Consider the following 25,451-nt stretch of genomic DNA (forward strand, 5'->3'; position numbering starts at 1 on the left):
TGAGGGCAAAATTAATGGCTTTTTGATTTTTTTTAACATGAAATAACACAGAGGAAAAGAGTATCAAATGCATACACTGGAGCAAATATAAAAATCATGGTCTATAACAATACTGTCATCTTGAAAACAAATCCTTTTGTAAGCATTTGCTCTTAAACTGCAGCAGTTCCATGCTTTTTTCAATAGCAACATATTATTATGCTAGGCTCTTCCTGTTTCATCTATAACATTGGAGCTCTGAATGATTTATTATTACATTTTCCCCATGATGTTCATCACAACATGATTCATCTGAAATATCTTTTTCATTGCTAAAAATCTTATTATATGCCACTTTTATACTGTCAACTGAAGATTTCAATACTGGCACAACTTCTTTAGGATGCTGAGAAACAATAACAAGTAGTTTCCTCCTGTGCCCTGCCATGTTACACATCAAAATGAATCTGCTGTTTTTCCAAGGTATTTTAGAAGACTGTGATGAGTTCATTTTTCCATGAGTTCAGTCTCCAGGGCTCTGGTTCTTAAGACACACTTTAATAACCGGCACTGTGAAAATAACTCATATGAGCATTGCTGAGTCAGAGCCCAAATCTGGTATTATTGAAAAGACAACGGAATTTTCTCTGAATCAGGGCTCTTTGGTAAATACGTCTTTACAGCCTTTTCTTGAAGATGACTCTAAAAAGCTTCTCCTCTGAAATTTAGCTGTGTTTCTGTCAGACTCTATGGGATTTCCTATGGGAGCTATTCAAACCAATGCTCAGAAATTCAGAAAACCACAACAGAGCCATTTCTGACACTCCAGGGTGACGACAGTGGGTGCTTCACACTGGCCAGGATAACCCACCTGCATTCAGCTGATCTGGCCCTTGCGCAACTGTGGCCATTCAGCAAAGGGAGAGGACTGTAGAAAAAGAATGAACAACATTGGGATAAAATAGTTTCTGCTTTACTTTTAAGAAATGAAACTCATGTCACAGTATTACATGATGGATATGGATATTAATATGGAAAAGGAAAAGAGGAAAAGCCCACAAAGCCCATAGAGACCCAGAGGCTGTTAGAAGAGCTCGGAATGATTTGGTTGTAACTCACCAGTCACCCTTGCTGGAAACAGCATGCTCTCCTGACGTCGCTGGCCCGCGAGCCTCTCACCGAAGAAGGACGGAGAACTCTCAGCCCATGGCAGCCCGAGGGCCTCATGTTCTGCCCGCCTTGTAGAGTGGTGGACAGAGAGAAAAGTATATCTGGCTTCCCTGCCTATAGGGAAAAAGCAGTGAACTGGATCTCTAGAGTTATCCTCACAGCTTCCCCCATCATGCTGCAAAGAAAATTTTCTGCTGGGAGGAATGACCAGGTTTGCCATGAGAACAACGGGGACACAAAGGGCCCGACACCAGCAGTGTCGGCAGCCTGACCGCTGGTTCCACGCTCAGCATGAAGCTGATGGTCGTTTCTAGGCTTCTCTGCCTCCAAGCTTGCTGGATTTCCAGGTATGGAGAAATTTTCAAGCAGCTTTACAGCCACCTGTGGGGGATATCTTCACACCTACACATGAATACTACCTTCTCCTGTCTTCCTCCCTAGGGTGACTGAACAATGATGCTGGTGTGCATCATGATATGTCTGCACAAGCTGATGAAGAAATAAGCCAGCTGGGACATGTTAAATGTATGCATGGTCTCGTTCAAGTATTTGAAAGCCCTGCTTAGCCTACACTGGGGAAAAGGCTGGTCAGTTCTTTTCTGCTAGGAAGCAGATACCAGACATTCAAGAATATGTACTGTCTTCATTAAAGCAACTTTAGCACCTAAATGATATCTTTCTTCTGCATATGTAAATCCTATCATCTTGGATACTTATTTGTCATTCTTATCATGTACTCATTTGCACTGCTAAGTAAGATTGTAAATGTTTATGTAACAATAAAATAAATGTAACATGTCTTAGAACCCAAGAGCATAATTGTGATTATTTGAAGAAAAAAAAAAACAAAAAACAACAAAAAAATAACCTTGAAAGGAAGACAATTCTTTCATTCACATTTGAGATCTCTCAAAAGGACCATCTGTGTGAAGGTGGTGGTGGAAGGGGAGAGGGAAGCAGGTTGTGCTTGATAACTCACACCAGAAGTCTAATTGCCAAGAAGAAATAAGTGAACAACAAGCATCTTCCCTGCAAAGCACATGTGGAAGTGCAAGGAAAGATTGGGGTGGGAGGGGGGAGGAAGAGGGTTGCCTTTAACACTGACTTCATCAAGGACATCCCGCTCCAGGTAATCAACACACGGGGAGCTCCGTCCAACCTGCCTTCGCACCCCACACCTGCCCCATGGCACAAGCGGACACTGTAACAGCCTGGCGACTCCCTAAGGAAGGCTCCTCAGATGGCAACAGTTACCATCTCCTGGTCTTGCTCACACAGGGGTGTTTCTAAGTCATGTCTCATAACATTAATGAGCTGACATTAAAAGAGACCCTTTATAAAAAGCAAGCCCACTTGTGCAAGAAAAAAAAATCAGAAGAAAGTTTCACCGTGTTCCCTCTTGCTAGAGGCAGTTTCTGGTTACTGCCTGCAGAAACTTGTTTCTTATTACAATCACATTCACTCCAAACCGCTAAAGCGATTGCATATATTGAATTGTGTACGACTGCTTCTAGTAGGTTAGTGCATGTTTCTAAGAGAAGCCCTAGAAGTCTCACCTGTTATTCCAGACAGGAGATCAAAGGCATTTGAGCAGAGCTTTACATCACTGTGTCAGGAGAAGGTCAGGTAACAGCAACCTTGACAAAGAGCCAATACTAAAAGTAGAAAGCATACTGGTATGTCCCTGTAGTGCTGGGGGGTGGTGGGAGGAGGTGCAATGGAGAGTATTCATTTATCTCAATTACTGTCTACTTTTCCTAAATCAGTTCTGACAAGAATTACAGCATTTCATAAGACCAATTATTCTTTCAGCCTTGTTGGTTTTGACTCTCTGGCTCCAAATTAAGAAGCTCACGGATGCCTCCCTAATCCCCATCTCCTACTGCCCCAATGAAGAATGAACCTAGAGCTAGACACGCCATCGGTCTCACCTCCAGGCATGTCATCCTCACACACGAGCAATGAGCGGTGCTTTTCCCTTTGAACACAGGAGTGCCCCAAATGGCAGGTGTTTTCCTCGAGAAGTTCACAGGGATGGGAAGCGTTGGGTCCAGTACATGCCCTGGAGGCCTTATCTGCAAATGATTCATGATTTTAACATGGAGTAAACATACAGCAATAGAAAATGCAGAAACCAAACACCCATGACCATGTCAGACACAATCAGCTCCATGGCTATCCCGAGGTCACACCTCCATGTGACAAGCCTGCTCCAAGGTCTTTCACCGCTAAAAACCTTGCATTGACCAACCCCAGGGCTACAGGAGCAGCCAGATGCTTTGTGTGTGTCAGAGCTGGGAAAGTAAGTGACCTGGTTTTAATTTCTATACTTCGGAGGACCGTATTATTAAACATTGCATTAGGCCTCCATGCTGCACAATTGAGTGATTTTAATAAACTCAGAGCATGACAACAAGGGAAGTATGAGGGATGCAAGAAGCACTGAGCAAACCATGCAGCAGGTAACAGGGATCCTGTATGTCTTCTCCTGTGGCTCATGGGTCCCTTAGCTCCACCTGCACCCTGACAGTGACCTGTCAGTCAGCTTATCTGCTTGGTCAGCAACATTTACCAGGGTTTTATTCCTTTGACTTCACCTTCCTTCCATGCTGCCCACTTAGCACACACTTAGCAACATTGCCCCAGTTCAGTAGACCCAAATACAGCCTTTTTATTGCCTTTCCTTAAAACAACACACATGCTTTCCATGCATTGTTGTCAGTGTGGAGGCAATGAATTTGGTACAAGGGTAATTTCATTACCAATCTATTCCCCAATAGCTCTCCTCATTGCATAGTTTGGTATCCTCCCATCTACACTGAAAGTATTCCTTGTAGTCTCTGGAAGGAGACAACGGGCGCTGTTCAGTGAAACACCTAATCCTCAAAGTAATGTCTGTTCTGCTATGAAATCCTTATGAAATCCATCTACTTCATAACAACTTCTAATAAATAATAAACATTTTTATTTCAAAATAATAAATCAGAAAAGCAAGAGCCTACAAGTAGCTCTCCTCTTACAGGTCATGAATTCTCTGGATAAAGTGTCACTCGAGGAAGAAGGCAGACATAATTTCAGCCCCACTGGCTTTCCTCAGAGGAATAATTTTTTTTCAGATTACTATTGTAATTTTTTAAAAGATTCCTATTGCTTCAAATATATGGTGACCATTTCTTGATACCTATGCTCTTAGCAGAATTATGGGACTGATAAGCTGTTGCATATTTGATTGCTTCCATATACAAAGCAAAAAACATTTTATGTTGCTGCTGTTGTCTCAGAGCTACTTGTCACGTGTTGGTAGGAGCTCATAGAGATTCTGATGCATTGATATCTTTCTCAAACAAGCAGATGTTAAGAGGGAACCAAATCAAAGATAAATGAGTACTATGCTTCATAAAACTCTGGGAAGACGGTTCATCTATTCAACGTCTATAAACGGCAGAATTCTAACCTAAAGAAGAAAATTGCTCATGAATTATAATAGTTTGATAATTGAGGGAATATATGCTTTTAATGTGATGCTATCGGGAACAGAGCAACAGGGAAACTTCGCTTTCATACCGGAAAGAAAAAATACAGGCTTTAAAAATTTGTTGCAAAGAAATCCCAGCAGACTGGATGTTATAGTACCACCTTAAAATCACTGTTTTGTTTGACTGCAGCTATCAGTTTTTTCTTCTCTTTCTCTCTTTCCATTTCTCACCTTGTGAACGTACACCCTGAAGTAAAAAAACTAACAGCAATGATCATTCCCCAGATCGCTTTGCCTTTAACATAACAACATTTTTCAACGGAGAAAAGCGCTAGCGTTGCCCTAGGTTTTCTGTGTCCACTTTAAATTTTCAAGCATTAGAATGATTTCAACATGACAATTTTTTTGCTTATTTAAATTTAACTCCTACAAGCTAGAGACTTTTTACCTCTATTAAATTTTTCATTTATACAGGCTAGAACACTAGGTACAAAATACATTACATTATGTCCAGCTACTGGTGTGAACTGATTTCTCTGTTTAAGCACATCAGTTATCATGTTTCAATAAATTAGAGTGAAAATACCTTTCACTTCCTTGACAGTTTTCCATTTGTTTTATTATCTAGATTCTGGTAATTCAATCAATGCTCAATGTTTTCAAAGAACAAGAGCCAAAATATTATCACTGAAGAAGAATGAATTATGCCAGTTCTGCATTTTTTTCGATGCCTTTCAGAGCCTGTTTAATATTTGGTGTACATAACCAGTGCCATACAGTCTCAAAATATACTCTGCTTTAATGGAGTTTAGTTATCCAGTTAATCCATTTTGGGCATTAAAGGTTAAATGGCAGAGAGAGCTGGGAGCATAATTCAAAAATAGAGAGTGAGAAATGATTTTTAAATTTTATCCAGTGCATCAAGAATCTTATGTCAGAATCACATCGATCAAAGTTATTTATGGGGTATAATTAAGTTCAGAAAGTCCTCAAGCACGCAGGTCATTATTGTTGCATTAGCCAATCTTGAAATGGAAAGCAGAAAATTGGATAATACAGAATAACCATAATAACCCATGAGAAGGCCAATTAAGTGACCGAACCTGCTTGCAAGATATTGGAAGCACTAAAATAACAAAAGATCACAGACAAAGTTGAAATGCATGGGGAAGATTAAAACTGGATCTGCAGAAGGAAGATCGTGACCTAATTTTTTTTCCCTCTGCATTACTGAAGTGCCAAGTCTAAACCTGCCACAGAAAAGTTCCAGGATCTCAGGAAAGCAGCTGGGGCTGTTCTACCTGACAAATTTATTTACAAGGTCAGAGGCCTTGGCCTCTGGACATGGCCTAAGGACAAAAATTTTCATACATCAGAAAGCAAACAAAACAATAAACCAGATCAGTATAGGAGGTGGTTAACATGAAGTAAAAATATTTTCCTCTCTAAGTGAATAAAAATGATAGTATGTAGTTCTGCACAAGAAGCAACTTTGTTATTTAGAAGAAATAAATCTTCTGTGTAGTTCATTAGTTCAGAGGCCATATTTCAACATTTTCTTACTGTGAATATGACTCTCAAAATTATCACAGCACTAATAAATGGAGTTGACAAATTTCTCAGTTGTTTGCAGTCATGCTTTCATGCATCCTCATCAGCTCTTATGAGTCTGTGCTAGATTCTTTTGGAAAGGTCACATAGTTCAATAGCTGATCTTTCCCTTGGGACATTTATGCCACTTATTTTTGTGACACTTCTCATATTTAATTACATTTGCCAGAAGACATTTAGATTTATGCATCTTAACCTATACAAGTTTAAAATATAAATAGGAAAACATTACTGCATACTTTGTATCCTCCAGCTTCTTATCACTCTCAGTTGCCTCCCTGTAAGTCAATGTTCTCTGCTAGTCTCAGAGAGTCCCACATGGACTGCAGTTTTCCTCCTAAATATCCCAGAATCACCTCACGTCCTAGACTCTCAATGGTTCATCAGACCCAGCTTGAATTAAATTTAATTTTAGTAACAGTTTATGTTTCTTAAAATCACTTGCACCATGGAAACAGTTTTTATTCTATCATGTCCACTACAGAAAGAAAAGCCAGTGAGAGGAAAAACTCACAAAATACAAAAAGCAAAAACTATCTGGAAAGACAGAGCTGCTTTTCGTACACAGCCTGAGAGTAAAACCTAAAATCTAAATATGAGACAGAAACAGTATCTATTTATGTTCATGCATCCTTGACAAGGAACTTCTTAAAAAGCAGCACATTTCATAGACTGCCCTTGCCAGACTTCCTATATCATTGTCAAACTATTTAGACTTTGTGAGCTTTATTATAGAAGAAAATGGTCCAAAAAGCATATGCATCATGAATTTGTCTCACATGGACTATACAACAGTTCTCATTTTTATTAGCCATGATTCTCCAATAGGAACCACTACAGCAGTCAAATCTCAAGTTGCTTGTAAAAACTCCATGTCCGTATTGCCAATCATAGCAAAATAAACAAGAATTATACCAAATTGCTTTTGGTGAGTGAACAAATTGGTAACAGCACATGGAGCAGAAGAGGGTGGTTCACTGCTTACAAGCACAAGCTCCTGGCCAGGGAGGCTGGAAAGACAACGCGTGGTATGCGGGAAGCTCCTCGTAAACCCCACAAACGCCTTCAACCGGGTGCTTGGCTCCTCAGCTGCCTACTGTCCCCAGAACGGGAAGCTAACGCTAGCGACACAGATGAAATGCAAAGTGCCTTATATTAGCTACTAATCTAACTCCGTTGAAGCCGATTAGTTCAACCAATGTGAATTTGCTCCAAGGCTTTACCATTTCAGACTCGTCTTTTTTAATAAATCAAACTCTGTTAAAGAGAGAATTCAGAAAAATTACAGTCAGGCGATTTGGGATATATTAGAAAGAAATTTGTGTCAGACAGAGACAGATGACAGCTGGCAAGTTTGTTCTTTCACTTAAAAAATACATGACATCCTCTAACCCATGAAACAGGCTAAAAGCAAATTCAAGGACGATCATTTGGATTTATAGATTCGCTAAGTTCACAAAATAGATTTTACGTACACAGCACTACAAAGACTGAAAATTCTTGAATTATTCGAATTAACTGTCACACAGCAAAAATTACAAGGTTATGATTCTGACAAACATTAACCAGTATAACAAAATATTATATTGCAGAAATTAATCTTTCTATTCAGTCTGTTAAAGACTGAACATGAAGTAAAAACTAATCTATTCTTCTCCCATAGAATAAAAGAAAAAAACAATCTACCTGAAAAATCACCATGAAAAAGCCACAAACATTCAAGTAAGCAGAAGCTGCCGCAGTTGTGGTTATCCAGACTGCTGGGTGCTGGGCAGAGAGAGGCCGACACAAGGCCTCTCTGGCATTACCTCCTATGCCTGCCCCCAGGAAATTCGTATTTTAAGAGTTCCCAGTCTCTCAAGAATTATTGTGCAAGTTCCACGTATAATCCAAAAGTTCCTCATGAGCAGTACTACTCATGATACAAACTTCAGTTGGACAGTTTTCATTATTGACTCTTCAAACTTAACACCCTTAAAATTTATAACTAAGGAACAAATGTACGTCTCTTCTTTTTTAAGTTTCCTCCTATAATTTGCTCTCAGTCAGCCAGTGAGGACACAAATGGAAATCCTAACTAATGATCATGAAAAGCTTATATGCCTTCAGCTGTTATTGCTAAGTTTTAGTGAGATTTTCCAGTTCTGCTCATTTACTGTTCTTAAAGGCTGAGACTGAAAAGAGAAAACTCAAACATGAGGTCTTTGACCTGAATTGCTTGCAGGTAATTAGGAGATCAGATGTCCCCGATAATGGGTGCAGTAGCTATTCCTTTCAAAGAGTGCCTGGCAATGAACGTTTGATGCTACTCACTGCTCTAACAGCGAAGTTCAGCGTAAGGTCCCTAATTCTGTTTTTAAGATTGCTTTAGTCTGTATTATGGGGCAGAAGGGGCTGGTTTAAATAAGTTTTTTGTTGCAATGAAGAGCAATGGGTTTGGTACCTCCTACAGATAGACAAGCTCATCAGTCAGAAGACCGGAGCAAAGCAATGCTGTTTATGGTTCAGTGACTCTGATCAATGGCTAAAGTGATGGAGAAATCACAGCAATAATGGAGAAAGAGGACTTGACTCAGCCATGCCTAGACAAACTTTCCGATTCCAGAACTTCTCTTAGCTCCCTCACCGAGGTGAAGGCAACGAGGACTGCTGTGCCCAGCAACCTAGAGCCAGCCAAGGGCAGCAGCCTTTCCAGCAGAGGGGCCGTGTTAGATCTCTGCAGGCTGAGCATCTTAGCCCAAGCTTTACTGACTTTTGCAAATCAACTTTCTCGACTTCTGAGAACTACTGAAAGCTGAATCTGCTCTGCTCATTAACATATAACCTCTAGTAATTCCTTCAATATTATAGTGAAGTTCATTTATAATCATTGTAGGCTTCATGCCCTTAGCCCAGGACACAAAACTCCAGTTTCTTCAGAGTCATTCTTATCTCACAGTTCTGTATTTTCATCAACAGCCTCCATTTGGGAACAAACGGTTTTCAGTAATTCTGCTCTGCAATAGGATGTGGACCTACGCTCTTTCCTTCTACATGCTCAAAGCATTTTGATATATTAACCAAAACTGACATGATTATAAGTATCGTAATGCCTTTATCTGAACACTTTCTACACATTTCCTAAAGCCTTTTTGCTCACATACAGAAATGGTTTCCCCCCTCTCCCCAGCAATTCCACAGTTAATATCATCCAGCAATGACTATCTTCCTGACCTTTCTTACCTGCATTAACTTCTCCTGGTTTAGTCTGCATTTTCATATGCTGAAATATCTAGGAGGTGTGCAGTAGTGACTATAAACAGCCGCTTCCAATTATTCTCCCTTTGCCCTTTCTGTCTCTCATTCCCGCCAATGTTCCCTCTCAGGGCAGCCAAATGACAATTTTGTCCGTATTTTTTTGGATGTACTCTCTCCTCTCATTTATACTCTTCTTTCCTGTGCCAAAAAATCCCAATAAACTTTTCCAATTAAATTATATACCAGTTTGTTGTTAACCAAGAACTAGTGCTCTACATTCAGCTTCCAAATTATAGCTTATATCTATTTACCATACACAGTCTCACCCAGTCCCTCCATCTTTGCTCTTGCTTCACCCTGCTACACTCTTATCATTCTGACCTTGGTCTGTATAGGCAAAAAAAAAATTCAAGACTCTACTGTAGCATAAACAGTCCTATTCATTAACCACTTTAAGTTTACATTGATTTGGTTAAAATTACTCATACTTTTTTCTAAGAAAAAAATATTTTATCAATAAACATACAAGTGCACAGTGCCTGAACTGTATAGAGAAATTACTGAAAATCACTATCCCTCCAGTTCTTGTAGGGGAATCTTCAGTGAGACACAGACCCAAAAGCTGTAGCTTGCAATTAGAAGTGCACTACTTAAAGAAATCCAAAACATATAAAACCTTGATATTAATCAATGTTTTCCACTACAAGCACTCTCTGATCTGTTTTCTGACTTCATCACAATAAAAGGTAATGATGCAATATTTTTGAACCAAAGCTTAAAACAAAGGAGTAAAGTTATTTGCAAATGTTTATACACAGTAGCTATAAAGGACAACTCATGCAAACTTAACCATCAACACACATCCCTCCTATACTGTATACTACACGCAGTTATCTCTTTTTTTAATGCAAAGCTTATTCTGCATTTGGAGCGCCAAGGAAACATCAGTTTCTAACCACCTCACGTGTTTGCAGCTGGCTGTGGAAGTGGACACCAGAAGTATGCACCACAGACAGTCCTGGGTGGAGAGAGCTGATGTGAGGGTGAGACATTTTACAGGTGTAGCTTGCAAAAGTCAAGTGAGTTGAGTTTACTTACTAATTCCCCAATTCCTTTATGAATTGATTAATGCTGCACACCGTCACAGAAACAAACAGCGGTTAAACATTCACATCCTTCCAACCAGAAAAAAACTCTCCATTTGCATAAACCAGTGGTTTTAAACTTGTGGTCTGTTGGCTCCTGGTAGGGGCTCTGGAGCACTTATAATATGTCTGCAATACACGGCTAAGAGCAGTAAGCCAATTGTCAGTAGGTTTAAACTTGCAAGGCAAGAAACTAAGCTTTCCATTTAAAAACATAAGGGGTTCACAAGTGGAAAAATGCTGGAAGCCACCAATACATGAGGTGAGACTCACCCCTTGCTTGGGTCACAGTTCATCAAACAGGATATTACATTTTTCCCATTAAAATTATGACAGTAGTCTGTGAGCAGATGATAGACCAGAATTGGCCTGTAAAATTGTCCCGATTCTTTGGGTACTGAATAGTTCAAGCCACACCAACCAGATCTTAACCTTAATTACTTTTATTTAAATTTACGTGTACATTGCAAGTAAATACATAATGTAGTGCACGTGTCATACTTCATGGAAAATAAGGTTATACAAAGTAGAGAAGCTCTGTAAGGTTTTCTTTTAAGGCTCTGGAGAAAACTGTAACTGACAGCTTAATCTTGACAAAAGTTACAGCAAATGTTTGAGATCTGCAGGGTTTGGGGTATTTTTTTTTTTTTTTTTTTTTTTTTTTTAAGATCTCCGACTCCCCAGCCTGAGTGAAAATCCATACACTCTAGCTTAAAAGATTGTTTTTAGCATTCGTCAGAGAGCAGGTTTTTTCCTCTAGTAGCAGATACTCTGTTGGATGATGACATTTTTTACAGTGATATTGCACATCAAGTCTATTAGTAGAAGATACAGGATATTCAGATTTGGCTTTGCTTTTCAGTTAATCAACATAGGAAGACGACAGTTTACAGAACCAAGTTCACTCTGGAGAACACCACCAGGGTTTAAGCTTTCCATGAAACTATTTTAAGGCTACTGTATAATGAAAGCAACTCCTATTATCCATTCAGCTCAGGAAGACCTAGATTCACATGTCTTTCATTATTGTATAGCTTTCAGAAATCTCTGATTTAAAGTATAATAATAGTGAATGGGAGACTTTCCACAAAAGCAGAGGTATTACATGGGTTTATGTCACTGATTCATTAAAAAAAGTTCCTTTTATTGGGAACTGAACAACCACCCCAACAAGATCTCAGGGAGTACATGCAAGAGATGACGCTCTGCCCAAGAAGTAAAGCTTGAAGCCTTGACATTTTCTCATCATTAAGATTTCACAGAGCCATTTGTAAGAGTCAAGGACACCAATTCTTGCATGCTGGCCAAACTCCAATTCTTGTAATTATTCTCTAACAGCTTAAAACCCCCTTTGACTTTGAAATGAGTCCCTGTTCAAAAAAACATTTTACAAAACCCTTATCATTTTTCCTTGCTTAATATCTCTGCTTTTTGTGAAAGTTCAGACTTGTACACCTTGACTTCAAGATCAAAAATAAGTTTTATTACTTTGTACTCCTCTCACTACAGAAACAGCCATAACGTCTGCCAATGCATAACCAGAACTAGTTTCTCATTCACAGATGGCTGGTGGAGCTGCAGAAGAGGAGTGCCAGTGAAACCAAAAGCTGCTCTCAGTCACACTCAAGTGATTTCCATAAAAGAAAAGCTTCAGTCCAGGGAACCAGGACTGCAAAGCTGGTGAAGAAAGCAGTGAGGAATACAAAGCCTCTGAAAGCTCTGAAGCAAAATTCCCAGGAGAGGAGTGGGTGGGAACAAGCTTGAGGAGCTGTCCTCCTAAGAAGAGGGTTGGAGGACTGAGCTCCAGTTCCCTCCCTGTCCCTTGTGCTTCCGAAAGGTTTGAAGGGAAGAAAACCAGCTTTCAGTAAATGTTAATACGTGAAGTTGAAGTTATGCATAACAGTTTACTGATGTAAGCCGCAGCCGCAGTCCAAGAAGGCTGGATACAGACTGCGAACTGCAAACACAGTTGTTACAGAGCAATTCTTTTTTCTTCAAGCCTTATGCCTTCCTACCAGTACCACTTACCTCAGCCTTTTGCTCTACACAGCAATGTATCCCTGTTTAAACAGACTAAGATGTGATTCCAGCGAAAGACAGATTTTGAGACTTGCATTTATGCCATCCATTCTTCCAGCCTTCTCTATATGGTCACTTAAAATCCACCTATAGAGACTTATATCACTGTGATGGCCTCACTACTGGAGCAGAAAGCTGTGGAGTTAATACTCCAGACTCTTCCAGACATAACTACAAGAAAAATATCTGCAAGTTGTGACATAATTCTATTTATCTCACTTGTGTTTTTGTTTCATTTTGTTTTTAATGCTAAACTTGACAAAAAATAGTATTTACCATGCAGAATCCTGTGAGCAGAAAGAGAGCCCCAAAAAGCTCTGCTTTGCCCTTTGGCCCCAACACAGACAGGGGCCAGATAATCCTTGGGTGCTGCTGGAACTCACTCTAAGTCCTTAGCTTGCAGAGGGCGAATCTGGAGTTGCTCTGAATTGATGCAAAACACCCTGCTTTTAAGACACTTCTGCTGAGCTCTGGAAGTCACCTCCTACTTGCAACACTGCTAGAACAACAGCCCTTATACTTACGAATATGAGATCTTCAGTACACCTATACCACTTCTGTGAAGCAAAAAAATGTCTTAGAGATAAAAATATGGTAAAATTATTAAAGTCAGAGTCTGCTGCTGTTACTGACTCTGCATGGTATCTCACACTAGGTAGAGCCTCCTCCGCAGTTATCAGAACTACTCCCAGAACAAGAAAGTTTGAGCTAGAGGAGCCCTGCAGGGCAGCCCAAGGTCATACAGCACATCTGTGACCAAAACGGGCAGACAGCCCAAACCTCTTCCGAGTCCTGCCTTCTATGCTTTAATTTCCAGACTATGCCTCTTATCACTGTACCATGCAAAGTCTTCAGAGCTCTTTAGAATATTGATAGAGTACATTAATCTCTAAAATATTTGGGATAATGTATATTCTATAAGGTATGCATACAAAATATGAGTTATAACAAGCAGACAGAAAGAGGCCGTTCATACAGGACACTGGAGTTAGAAGCAATAACACTGCTTAATAACTAGTAGCTCTGTGCCGCAGTTGTGTTAATACCACCGTGTCCTCTGGCGAGCCCATTTGTCCAAAGGAAGTGAACTCCAGAAGGATTACAAAGCCCACGGCAAGGGTCTGGAGAGCACTCCCCAAAGCCCGGAAAACACACAGAGGGTTTTGAGTACACAGCTTAGGAGTCTCTGTACAGTTGCACATAATTTTCTGAAGTATCCTCATTGACTTGTTTTCTCAGATGTCATAGTTACAAAGCAAAACCTCTCTCTTTTTTTTTTTTTTTTTTTTTTTTTTTAAACATTTTCTCTTGATTACCCACTTCTTGGCTATCTAATGCTAGAGACATATTGACTTTTTCCCCTTGAAGTGCTTGTCTGAAATAAGTTTCTGTACATGGGATTTCTTGCAATTTCTCTTCCCGCCTGGGATAAATATGTCACACAGAGTCTCCTCCGCCTTTGGAGCTCTCGGACAGCGGTATTGAGTGAGTAACTGCATGCAGAATCGAAACAGCAAAGATAACATTTCTAGTAATTGCAGGCAATAGGGAAAGATCTCACAAGCAATGTGTGGCTGCTAAGCCGGAATTATCTGTTCTTTGTGTAAACACAAAGAGTTTTATTCCCATTGCTGAAAGCCGAAGGATTCTGGACATTTTCTCATAGAGAATATTAACAGCTAAATAGCAATACCAAGAAACCTGGCAAAATGGCCAACTATCCTTGCAGAACCAGTCCTGCTCTTCTCAGCACCCGGCACAGCCTCCCTATGCCGGTAGTGAATGCAAAGAAGTTTCCACATCTTTGTCACCTGAAGTCACTACATAGGAAAACACAGGGAACTTTACTCAACGTTTCTCTATGGGCTGCCAAACTGAAAAGGGTGGGGCTGCTATCTTTCATTAGATTTCCAGTATTGCTCTTCTTTAAAAAGAGTTTGCTGAGGGTGGGGGAGTCACCAAAAAAGGCACAGGAGAGAGTTACTTGCCTGCCAGTGACCTCGGCTGTTGCGGCTGTGCTGCCCACCTGCGTCCTACACGCTGTTCTCCTCTGCCGCTTCCACAAGCAGAAGATAGCACCGCTCCCCCACTGCCACGCGGCAGCACGTACCACTCTTTGTGTATCTGAAGACAGACTCAGCCAAGGACTTTGTCCCCAGAAGCTGTATTCTTCTGCAGCCTTATACAGGTAACAAGTTTTCTTTCAATTGAAATACTGCTAAAAGGTACAGTCAGACTCCTTCACCACTTCGTTTCCTTCTTGGACACTGCATTCTGCCACACAAACCAGACTAAAAAATGCTATTTCTATTGTACATTGCGTACACTGAACAGCAGGATGACACAGTGATGGGTAACCAAAAGAACATTGGTGTATTCTTGTTAATCTGACCCATAACTGTGATCGCAACTAATCAATTACATAGTGAATTAGAGGCCTACAACCAGGCTCCATGAAGGTCCCTTAATTCTCTTGAATATCTGCAGCAAACAGCTCCTGTATCATGAATTCCTCATTCCTTTCAGCATAACCTTACATCCTTTTGGTCTTCATAAAACCAAGTCATCATGCCATCATCTCTGGCTTAAAACCTGGAATTAATAAGCAAAGAGAGCTAGCTCTCAGCACCAGGAGTTAAGAGCAAATCTTCTTGGGCACAGTCTGAGCAGAGCTCAAAGCAGCCATGCAGCCAGCTCGCCGGGGTGTCTCCCTGGATTACAGCTGCTTCATTTCAGAAAATTGCCAGTGGAGGTATATCTATTGCCCAGGAAAAGGATATTGCCCCCTTCCTCTGCCCCCCAAAAAACAATATTCTTACCTGAATGTGGAACTGAAATAAATGTACCTTTTCAGCATTATTCAGAAACACAAAAAGAGTTAAAGACTTGCTAAATTAAAACCAGATCTGATCTCATTTTTTCATACAGAATAGCACGGCTGATGGCTGACTGTATCAAACAAAATGCCAATACATTAATTTAGTAACTAATAATAACTTTGCCTCTGAGAGGGTAAAGGTCATTAATTCAGCAACTAAATTTGAATGGAAATTAAGGAAAACATCAAATTGCCATAGCTCAGAAACAAAGTATGACACTCAGGCACCGAAGTGCACAGTGCTCCCAGGGCTCTACCGCAGGCTCTGCATTCTGCAAACGTCATTGTCTATAACAAGGCAGCCTGCTCACCTACCGGGGAAAAACACACCAGACGCAACCTCCGGGGAGAATTCAGTCATGAGGAATACATATAATCACTAATTACTTTTTTTTTTCATAGTCCTAGACCCTTGGATCGTGGCCACTATTTTTGAACAGGCTGCAATATGTCACAGCATACAACATTATTACAAGTTGAAGTTAACTGTCTTCAGAAAATAAGCCTGTTTATATTACTTTCATTTTCCTTTGAATATTTATAACTATGCCACTAGTGCACTGTAGTGAGGATGAATGATCTGTATTTCATATTGATCTCAGAGAACTCAGCAAAGGCTTTCTTTTAATCTATAATTAAAAATTAAAACCTTCAGGGGAGCTATTCATCTGACAGTCAGTTTTCTTCCTGCTGCCCTCTGCTAGTAATTAAGTTCTGCTAGCACTTCCACTTTTTATAAGGACTTGGTTTATTAAAATTTTCTTCAAATTTGTTGCTACAAAACACCAGAGGCTTATGTGACAACAGCTTCTTTTTCAAAAAAGCCTGTACAGTAATGATGATAATGTGTTTAGTGTTTATTATTACCAAACTGTATCCTATCAAAATCTAACTTTCATACTAATTTTTCTGTACACTCTCTCTATTACAGGTAAGCTATCCAAGCTACAGTTTGCAGAAAGAAGAATTTAGATTTCACCATAATGAATTGTGCTGTTCGGTTAAAACTGTCTGTCTTTAACCAGTAAATTCAATCCACCTGACAGGCAATAAGAAAGAAGTGGGAGGACTGATACCACAAAAAAAAAAAAAAATAGTAGGTTACCACTTTGCAGAGTCAGAGCGATGGGCTGGGCTGATCACGTCTCCATACATTTTGCATAAGAACGTTCTTCCGTACTGCCCACGTGGGACTAGTGGTGCTATCTGTATTACCTACAACACTTTCTGCCCACAGAGCTCCGAGCACTTCTCTGCCTAGTAATGATCCCCATTTCCCAGGCGGGCCAAGCACTCCCATGACTCGCCTAAGCCCCAATTCTAAAGAAACAAATGTTTCTCTAGATTATTACCAAACCCTTTCACATTTAACTAGTTAATATGCCAAAAAAAAAAAAAAAAAAATCAGTAGAATGCCTCAGTAATGTAAAACTAGCAGGGTATAGAAATCCCTTGCTGCCTAAAGAATATTTGACTTTCATCTCTGCTTGTCAACTTGGAAATCATTCGCTCGCAGCACAGAAATCCGTGAGAGTCGGCACTGCCCCCGTCGGGGGGGACGCCGGGAGGGGCCGTGCTGCGAGCGGCTCGGCAGCAGCGTGCCCCCGCGATGAGGACAGCGGCGTGCCGTGCCCGGCGCCGGGAGGAGAAACCACAAAGCAGCCACCGGCGCTCTCCAAACCCGTCATTAACACGAACTATAGGACTTACAAAATTAATAGCAAAGATAGGATTTGAATAGCCTCCTGCCATGTCACACAGTTTCTCCAAAAGATTCTCAGTCACTAGGTCCACAGCGCGTTATAGGAGACACAAATGTGATTTCAGCTAAATAGCCAGGGAAATACAAAGGATCGTAACTAGAGCGAGCAAATCGGAACGTGCTGCTGCGTTTCGGTGAGCAGGCGGAGTTTCAGCCCACACCACTCTCTTTTTGTCAGTACAGATAAAGAAACATTAAAGCGTTTAGATTTTAGCCAGATTTAGAGTGTCAAACCCTGGAGCTAAATTGTTCAATCTCGTCAACATTCTTCCCACTTTTCTAACATTTATTCAAACGCAGAGCTAGAGACTCTAAGAGGTACTCAAGCAAAATAAAGTGGGTTTTTTTAAAAAGTCATTAGCATGCCATTTCATACTACACCACGAGGTTAAATATATATCCATGAATAACATAATTAGTCAAAACAAATCTGATACAAAGCAGATAAATTTCTCTTTGGTCTTAATCAGAAAAAAAGTGGAAGCGAATGCTTCTTATCCAGGGGGAAAGGTTGTAACTCGGAAACCTGTCTGTGCAAAGGTAAAAGAAAGTATTTGGTGATGCTGCCATTTTCCCCGCCAGCTTCTGTCATTATCATTTCTGATTCAAAAGCACATAGCTGTGAGGATAGCAATTTTAAAAGACATTTAAATTTTTCATGAAATGGAATGCAAACATGAAAATGAAACAGCTAAGTAATCTCAGCAGCCCAAATCCTGTGACATTGACATGAGGACAATAGCCGTAGCTTGACACAAAGCATTTGTTTTCTGCAAAGAAAGTGCTTCTCTGTCTTACTTCACACCCTCGCACATTATCAGCGTGATGCACAAGCCCAAGGACAAAGTCAAGAATCTGCCTCTGGACGTGGGAACTGGAGGCCAGGCTCGCTTGCTTACCTGGATAGGAGGATGACAGAAAAATATTTCCGATTTTGGACAGTCCTTGTGTTCATTGACAAGGCCAATTATGCTCTTTATATATATTTAACTTTTTAAAAAAGGAAAAGGCATATGCCATAGCTCCCCATTTCTATGATTTTTTCCCCCTCTCAGATCTCTTGTGTCATGTTACTTTTCATTTTTCTGGACTTAAGTAATGAGACTATCTTGGTTGTCCCTCTAGCACATGCCAGAAGAGTCACTCCACACAGACCCCCAAGCTTTAGAGAGGTATTGGGTATTTTGCCTACTTGGGACTTTTTACTGGAGGTCGCTTTTATTCTATATCATTTCTATGTCATTCCTTTTTCAAGAATGAATTTCTAAATTTCTGGTCGTATTTAGGATATATGTATTTCCCCCCCTCACTGCCAGCTATTGCAAGGCCAGAGTTAGCCAGCACCTCAAGGTGGAACTGCTTCACCACTTCAAAGTAAAAATGCCAAAAGGCACCAAAGGCTTCCAATCTGCAAAGCCAGGTTTTATTAAAATGGAACATATGGAAAACTAGATCAAGGTAACCTTTTAAAGTGAGAAAACATAGACCTGCTGGGACAGACAGATTAAAATTCAAAGACCTGAGAATAAATCTCTTTTTCCCTTCCTGCTGTGTCCTTGCACAGGACTACTTTCCACTGCTCTTTGCTTTCTAGTACAGCAATTTTCAGCTCTGCCTGGGTTGCAACAAGCTCCTCAGGCCCCTGGACGGTCCCCGTGGAGGCCTCCACCCGCTCAGCCTGCCTCTGGCGCCGGGCTCCTCTCCCACCGCGGGTTTCCAGCGGGCTGGGCCCCCGCGGGGCTCCTGGCCGCCCACGGCCGCTCGCCCCGCGCAGCCCCACCGGCCCGCCGCAGCACAGCAAAGCGCCACATAAGCACAGCTCTGTCGTTCCTTGCGCCTAAAACAGATGATTTCTGGGTCTCCAGCCCCTCATGAACCAACGCACTCCTGAGCACCCAGCGAAGGAGCCCTCGCGCCCTGCTAACATGCAGGTAGAAATACTAAACTTACTCTCTGCACCTCTCGCAGTAACTCAGGGAAGAGACACATGAAATTATACCACCAGGAAAGAGAGAGAAGGTAGCCCGTATGAGACCTTTCTTATACACACCATGTGCTTACATCGGAATTAACCTAAGCTCAGCATTACGGCGTGGAAAGCAACACAGCCCCAAGCTCCATTACAACGAGTGCCCTTCCATTAGGGCAACTTGCTCATGACAAATGCATGTTTCCATCAGCAAAAACATTTTCATAACACTATTTTGCTTCTTTCTCTGTGCCTGGCCAAGCAGCTCTTGTGCAGACACGACGCCACGGCAGCGGGGCGGGCGCGCGTGCCTGCCTTCGGCGGGGAGAGTCAGCGCCTCTGCACTCTTCTTTTGCTTCAAAAGAGCTTCTATTTTCTGCTGCTTCCACATCTCTTGCATGTCTCAACGAGTCTTGACACAAAAGGGATATACAGTTTGGCAGCTTTAGTTTCTGTTGCTTCGTTGTTTTATATTAGCTCTTACTGTGAAAATATTGGATTTTTTCTTCAATCTTTCAGAATAAAATCAATCTTTCTGAGGAAAAACAAGCAGAAAATTTTCAGCTGACAATCACTGTTCGTTTGACTTTTCCTGTCACTGGGAAGGCAGCGAATGCCGCATTCTCCTGTAGCACTATTTGTGTTAATTCTCCAAGGTCACCGTCTTACCACCTAAACCAGATTTCCTTTTCTGTCCAGGCTCTGCAGCGGTTGCATCACACAGGAAAACAGATTTTGCAGATACGCTGCCTTGTGATTAAGACAAGACCAAGTTATAAACCAAGCTTTTGCCAGACTGTAGCAAGAAACCTTTTGTTAGTGAAAAGGCTTAAAAAGCTATACACTTCAGAGTTATACCTCGTGTCCAAACTCGGCCGCGTCTCCCTGCCTCCTCTCCCCCCGTTCCCGAACGCAGCCTCACCCGGGCGTCTGCCCTGGCCTTGCGGCGGGGGGGCCGCACAGACAGCGCAGGCGATGCCGGCGGTGCCTGCAGGCCGCGCGCACAGGGCCGGGCACGCGGGGCCGGGCAGCGGGCTGCGCCGCCGGCTGCCGTGGTCGGAGCGCGAACGCCTGAGGAATCAGCAGCTCTGCACAGGTTTGCATCCTAGCCTTCTCCTGCTTTGCCCACGTAAAGTTTTCAAATCTTATTTTTCTACCTGTTGGCTTGCAACTATCATTGCCAAGTAAGTTTAAAAAAACATAAAATTAATTTTATCTGGTTAATACCCCAGATTTCAGTTAGCAAACTGGGAAACTGGTCTTAGGTAAAGCAAACCCTGACTGAAAATAATTAGCACTGGAAAATTTGCAGAAACCAATATATCATCAGTAATTGTCCTTACATGAATATGCAAAGTTATTAAGGGAAGGAATTGGTGAGACAGAGAATCAACAATAAACTATGTGATGCTCAGTTATTTTCAGCCATTATGGTATATGTTGTTCTTTATTCCCTGGGTTAAAGCAGTAGAAAAGTTGATTTAAAAATTCTATTTATCTGATTTTATTAACAATGGTCACCAAAAATAAAAGGTCTCCCTGAAATACATTCCCCTTTGGCAGTCTCTCCAAAGGGCGCAAGCATCGTAATCGACACGTCAGCAACGCCGTAAGGATTCAAGGTGAAGGGTTCTGGTACTTCAGAGGTGACAGGGATGTAATCGAAATTCCATGCTTAAAAGGCAAGGCAAAGGAAGCAAGGCAGCTGCTATAACCACATCTGTTAAAAATAAATAGATAAATAAGAGCAACTTCTGCTGAGAAACAAGAGATACGAGTCCCCACAGGGCAAGAGGCAGCTTTGTTAACAGAGGCAACAATATGACAAAGAGTAATGGCAGATACCATTCCTCTTGGGTACTTGCAAAAAAGAAACGAACCCAAGGCAGACAGGGGCAAGCGAGCAGGAGTGAGGAGTGAGGAGGAGGAGTGAGGAGTGAGGAGGAGGAGGCTACCTCAGCGTCTTGCAGACAAGGAGCGCGCACGACTGAAGGGCATTCGTAGGGACCTTCGCATGTGCACACTCCAGAAGAATCACAGGGTATGGTTAGATTGCAGCAAACATTCTTTTTTAATTCTTTGAGATCTGTGCACTTAAATCAAGCATTTCAGAGTAAAAAACGGGAAATATGAGCCAGGCCCCCAACAGAAAGTGCCGCAAGCTGCACCAGCAGCCCACGAGCACCGCTGCGCCCTGGGGCAGCCCGCCCTGGACCCGCTGCCCGGCTGCAGAGCCGCGATCCCGCTCGAGGGGCGCGGGCGGGGGTGACGGGCCCAGCCTGGCAGAGGAGGGTGCTCCTTGCTCAGAGTGGTACCGTTCCTCAAAAGAAACAGAGGTTTCCTGTCACAGAAATTCCAGTCCAGCAAGTTTCTGCAAGGACAAGCCAGTTCAGGCAGCTCTTAACGACAGCCGCTTGCTGAGTCCCTGCCCGCTGGCTGCCTCCTTGCCGTCCCATCTGTCCCAGCTCTTCGCAAGATTGCCGGGTTTCCTGCAAGAAAACTGGCAGCCTGAAAGTGCCACCCTGAGCTGCGATGCGCAGGGTCACCCGCAGGCTGCAAGGGGGGCTGGCCCCAGGGGTCCCAGGACTTTTTTTTTTTTTTTTTTAATAGAAACATTCATTCAGAAGAGGCAAGGAATAGCTTGTTGAGTAACCAGGCATCTTTAGTGATGCTTATATCTTCCATTGCTCTGCACAACATTAAAGCCTAGAGCTCCAACATAAGCAGTTGGAAAAAGCAGTCCCATCAAGGATATCATTCGTTTTCTCACTAGACTCATGCTCACGATTACAAAACATGTTTACAGCATGATTACCTACCATCAGGATTTCATTAACCACTGTCAAAAGCAACAAGAGAAAATTGGAAGTGCTGATGTTTTGTGTATTCCTTTCTAAATATTTTATAAAAAACAAATATTTCTTTCATGGAAAAGAGAGATTCTCCAGTAAAACAACAGGGAGAAACACGACTGAAAAGAGAAACAGAGTGAGAAAAAATAATTAATTAAAAGAATCTAGAGCTTTCCCCCTATGAAGAAACATCTTCTATTACCCTCAGAAGACTTAGGGTGCAGTTTACTATACATACAATAGGCATGTTAACCTCAGTCTATTTTCACTAAGATTTTGTCTAGCTATAGAAAATCAAGAATCTCACTGTGCCTCCTCTAAAAACAAGGAGTCAGGATGCAATGCAACATGAAGAAAGTACTCAGAATGGCTAAGGCAGCTTACAGAACGCCTAAGTTATTTTGGGGGTAAAAGAAGAGCATTTTTTAATATATAACAGAAAAGAAGATTTCCAAATGAATTTACTGTTGGGTAAGGTGCTAACTTGATGTTCATCACAGACACAGAAATTTGCTTTTAGAGCTGAAAACCTCACCTAGTTCTTCCTACCCAGTATATGCCTTTCTGCACTGATGAGCTGACTGTTGATGTTCCGGCTTCCTGCACAACTTTCAAAAAATTAAAACTGAAGAATACTATTTGACTTCCCCCCTGCAAAATATAAGTAATAACAATGTTCAGTTCCTTTTAAATTCCAGCTGGAAAAACCTTCTTAACAAAAAACAAAATCATAGATTCACAAAGAAATACAGTCTATAAGGAAGCTCTGCAGGTCTAGTCCATCCTTCTGCTCAAAGCAGGGTAATTTATTAAGATTTATCAAGATATTAATGTACGTTAAATTGCATTGGCACAGATAAAAAGGGTAAAGTTCTAACATATGTCAGAAATGGGAGAAATCAGCCAAAAGATACAAAATAATCAGTTATTCCAACACGCACATCCATACTTTCCTGCAAATGAGGTGGTCCCAGTTTGCATAATTTGCCCTTTGAATGCTAAGTTTGTTCTCCACCCACGCAACTATCAGCAGTCTCTTTCCCAAGAAGGATTTTTCCAGACAAGGAAGATCTTGCCTTGGTATTCCTGCCAAATACAACTCTCCCTGTCTTATCAACTGCTCTTCTTCCAATAGGTAGGGATGGAAGATCTAAAGTGTGCTTTTATATCCAAGCTAATTAGATTAATTGATCCACTTATGATTTCATTTATTTCTGAAGCAGTAATGATTTAAGTATTTCAACCATTCAACAAAATGTATACAGAGGACTTAAGGATAGTGTAGTCAACTGTTCGTTTACCTGGCTACAGACTTTCCATGACATTGGGATATTGATTTTTTGTTGAAAATGCTATTTTCGTTGTGAGAGCTGCAAACCTATTGAGAATAAGTAGGTTGGTTGGTCTTTGACTGAAATGCTGACAATCTCACCAACATCAGCACCAAGATTTCTCTAGGCGCAAGAGGAGAGCCCAGATGAGTTCATGAAGAACTGTGCTATTATAATAGTGCAAGAGGAACATTAATTTTAGAGATTTATAGAGCACCTGTGCTGTCATCTCACCTCTCATAAAAGAGCCATCAATTACTCAATAGCACTTTCCTGAAAATAACTCCTAGCTTAATTCCAAATACATTTTAAACATTCTCAAAATCCAGTTGAATCCACTTGAAGCTTTATGGCATAAATTTTCACTTAGCTATGTTTTCATCTGATGATGAGAGTTTACAAAGCTTAGTATTTTCCCAATGCTTCTATAAGATGATCCGCATTATCATCTCAGAAATAAGTGCTACAAACTCATCAAGAACCTCAGAAGCAGCAACAGAGAGGACTGAGGTCTAACACAGATCACTTGATTAAACGCTACTTTATTTACAAGTAAAACTGCTTCAAATTAAAAGAAGAATTTTCTCCTTTTTTATTATTACTACAAATGATTGAAGCCTAATTAAATATAATTTAAATATTGTTTTTGTTGATAGCTATTAAACTATAACAAATAAAAAATAAAATTTACAGCACTTCGCCATGCTTTGTATCACAACCTGAATTTAAGGTCTTCATCATCGCATCATCCAGAATCTAAAGCTTTATTTTTCATCTTCTCTCAGATAGGAAACAAAGTAGTTTATAGCAACTGCAAAAGAAACAGCTAAGCATAAAATATTCAGTCTGAATATTCAATTCTATCTTTAGCAGAAACGACAAGAGGAAACCTCCATAAACGTTCAGACACATTTTAAACTTTGTTCTGTCACAGTTCTTTGCAGTTACATAATTTCAGAAGTACAGCAAAGAAGCTTAAATGAAAGATGAAAGAAGAGCTAATATGTGTGATGTAGACAGGGACAACTGGAGGTGTACAACACAGGGCTTAGCTCAGCAGATACATGTACACATAAAAACCCTTCAAAGAATCTTTAGAGATGCTGAGACTCAAAACAGTTCTGCAAAAGGTAGAGCTATTCGGGCCTCTCTGGATAACGTCTGTATCTCCTTAAAAAGGAAAAGGCTTTTTTCTCCGACCCAAAATTGAACAAGACCCTTTCATATCAAGGCATTTTAGACAAACGCCTCTCTCCTAGCCACAAAAAAGCACACACACACACACAAAAAAAAAAAAATCCACAATGAAATGTGAGACAGATGGTTTCTGTTATCAGTGTGGTCTCAGCAAGAGGCTTCCCTGCCCCGGGAGCAGGGGGGCCGGGGGGAGAGGCACAGCGAGGTGTGGGGTGGGCGAGAGGGACAGAGGCCCAAGCAGAGACAGGGAGGAACCAGCTGCCTGGGGAAGGGAAGAGCTTTCCAGGGACTAGCGGGAACTGCGCAGAGTTTGCTGCAGCTCCAAAACTGGTTGTGTTAGATAAAACGAAGCTTCAGTGCACAGACCCACCTGCCAGAGGACAGTCAGCAGGAGAATTATGTATAAACTCTTTAATTTTCACTACACATTTTTTCTAGGCACTTTGCATTCTCTCTGTTTAAAACATTAAATCTTTGAGTTTATTTCTAAAAGAAACCTGTTGGAAGTGCCTAGTATAAAAGCCCTTTGGCTTTATGGGCATCTTCCTAAGTAGCTGTCCATGCAGGTCCACTTCAAAGCTCTGACCACCTTCACGCCAAAAATTAAAACAAGAAATTATCATTTTTACCATTTGAACGTACATAAGTAAGTAAATGTAGGGAAAGAAAAGACATATCACAGATATGTCTTTTATTATTATTTGTTACTTACAAATTCCTTTCTTCTTGACCCTCACCCTCTCAAAATACAGCCCTTTCAGTGTGG

The 25,451-nt window shown here is 41.1% G+C and overlaps 1 long non-coding RNA gene across 1 annotated transcript in view; it reads right to left on the reverse strand.

Moving 5' to 3' along the window:
* Positions 1-1,104: 1,104 nt before the first annotated feature.
* The window catches only part of LOC112985836 (uncharacterized), a 48,316-nt gene continuing 23,969 nt past the window's right edge, over positions 1,105-25,451 (reverse strand). The window contains exons 2-3 of the long non-coding RNA XR_010390851.1: positions 3,081-3,224; positions 1,105-1,263 (exon numbers count right to left, since the gene is read on the reverse strand). This is a non-coding gene — a long non-coding RNA (uncharacterized LOC112985836). The remainder of the gene's footprint in view (positions 1,264-3,080; positions 3,225-25,451) is intronic.

Source organism: Dromaius novaehollandiae, chromosome 10, assembly GCF_036370855.1.
Source record: "Dromaius novaehollandiae isolate bDroNov1 chromosome 10, bDroNov1.hap1, whole genome shotgun sequence".
NCBI classification, from domain to species: Eukaryota; Metazoa; Chordata; class Aves; order Casuariiformes; family Dromaiidae; genus Dromaius; species Dromaius novaehollandiae.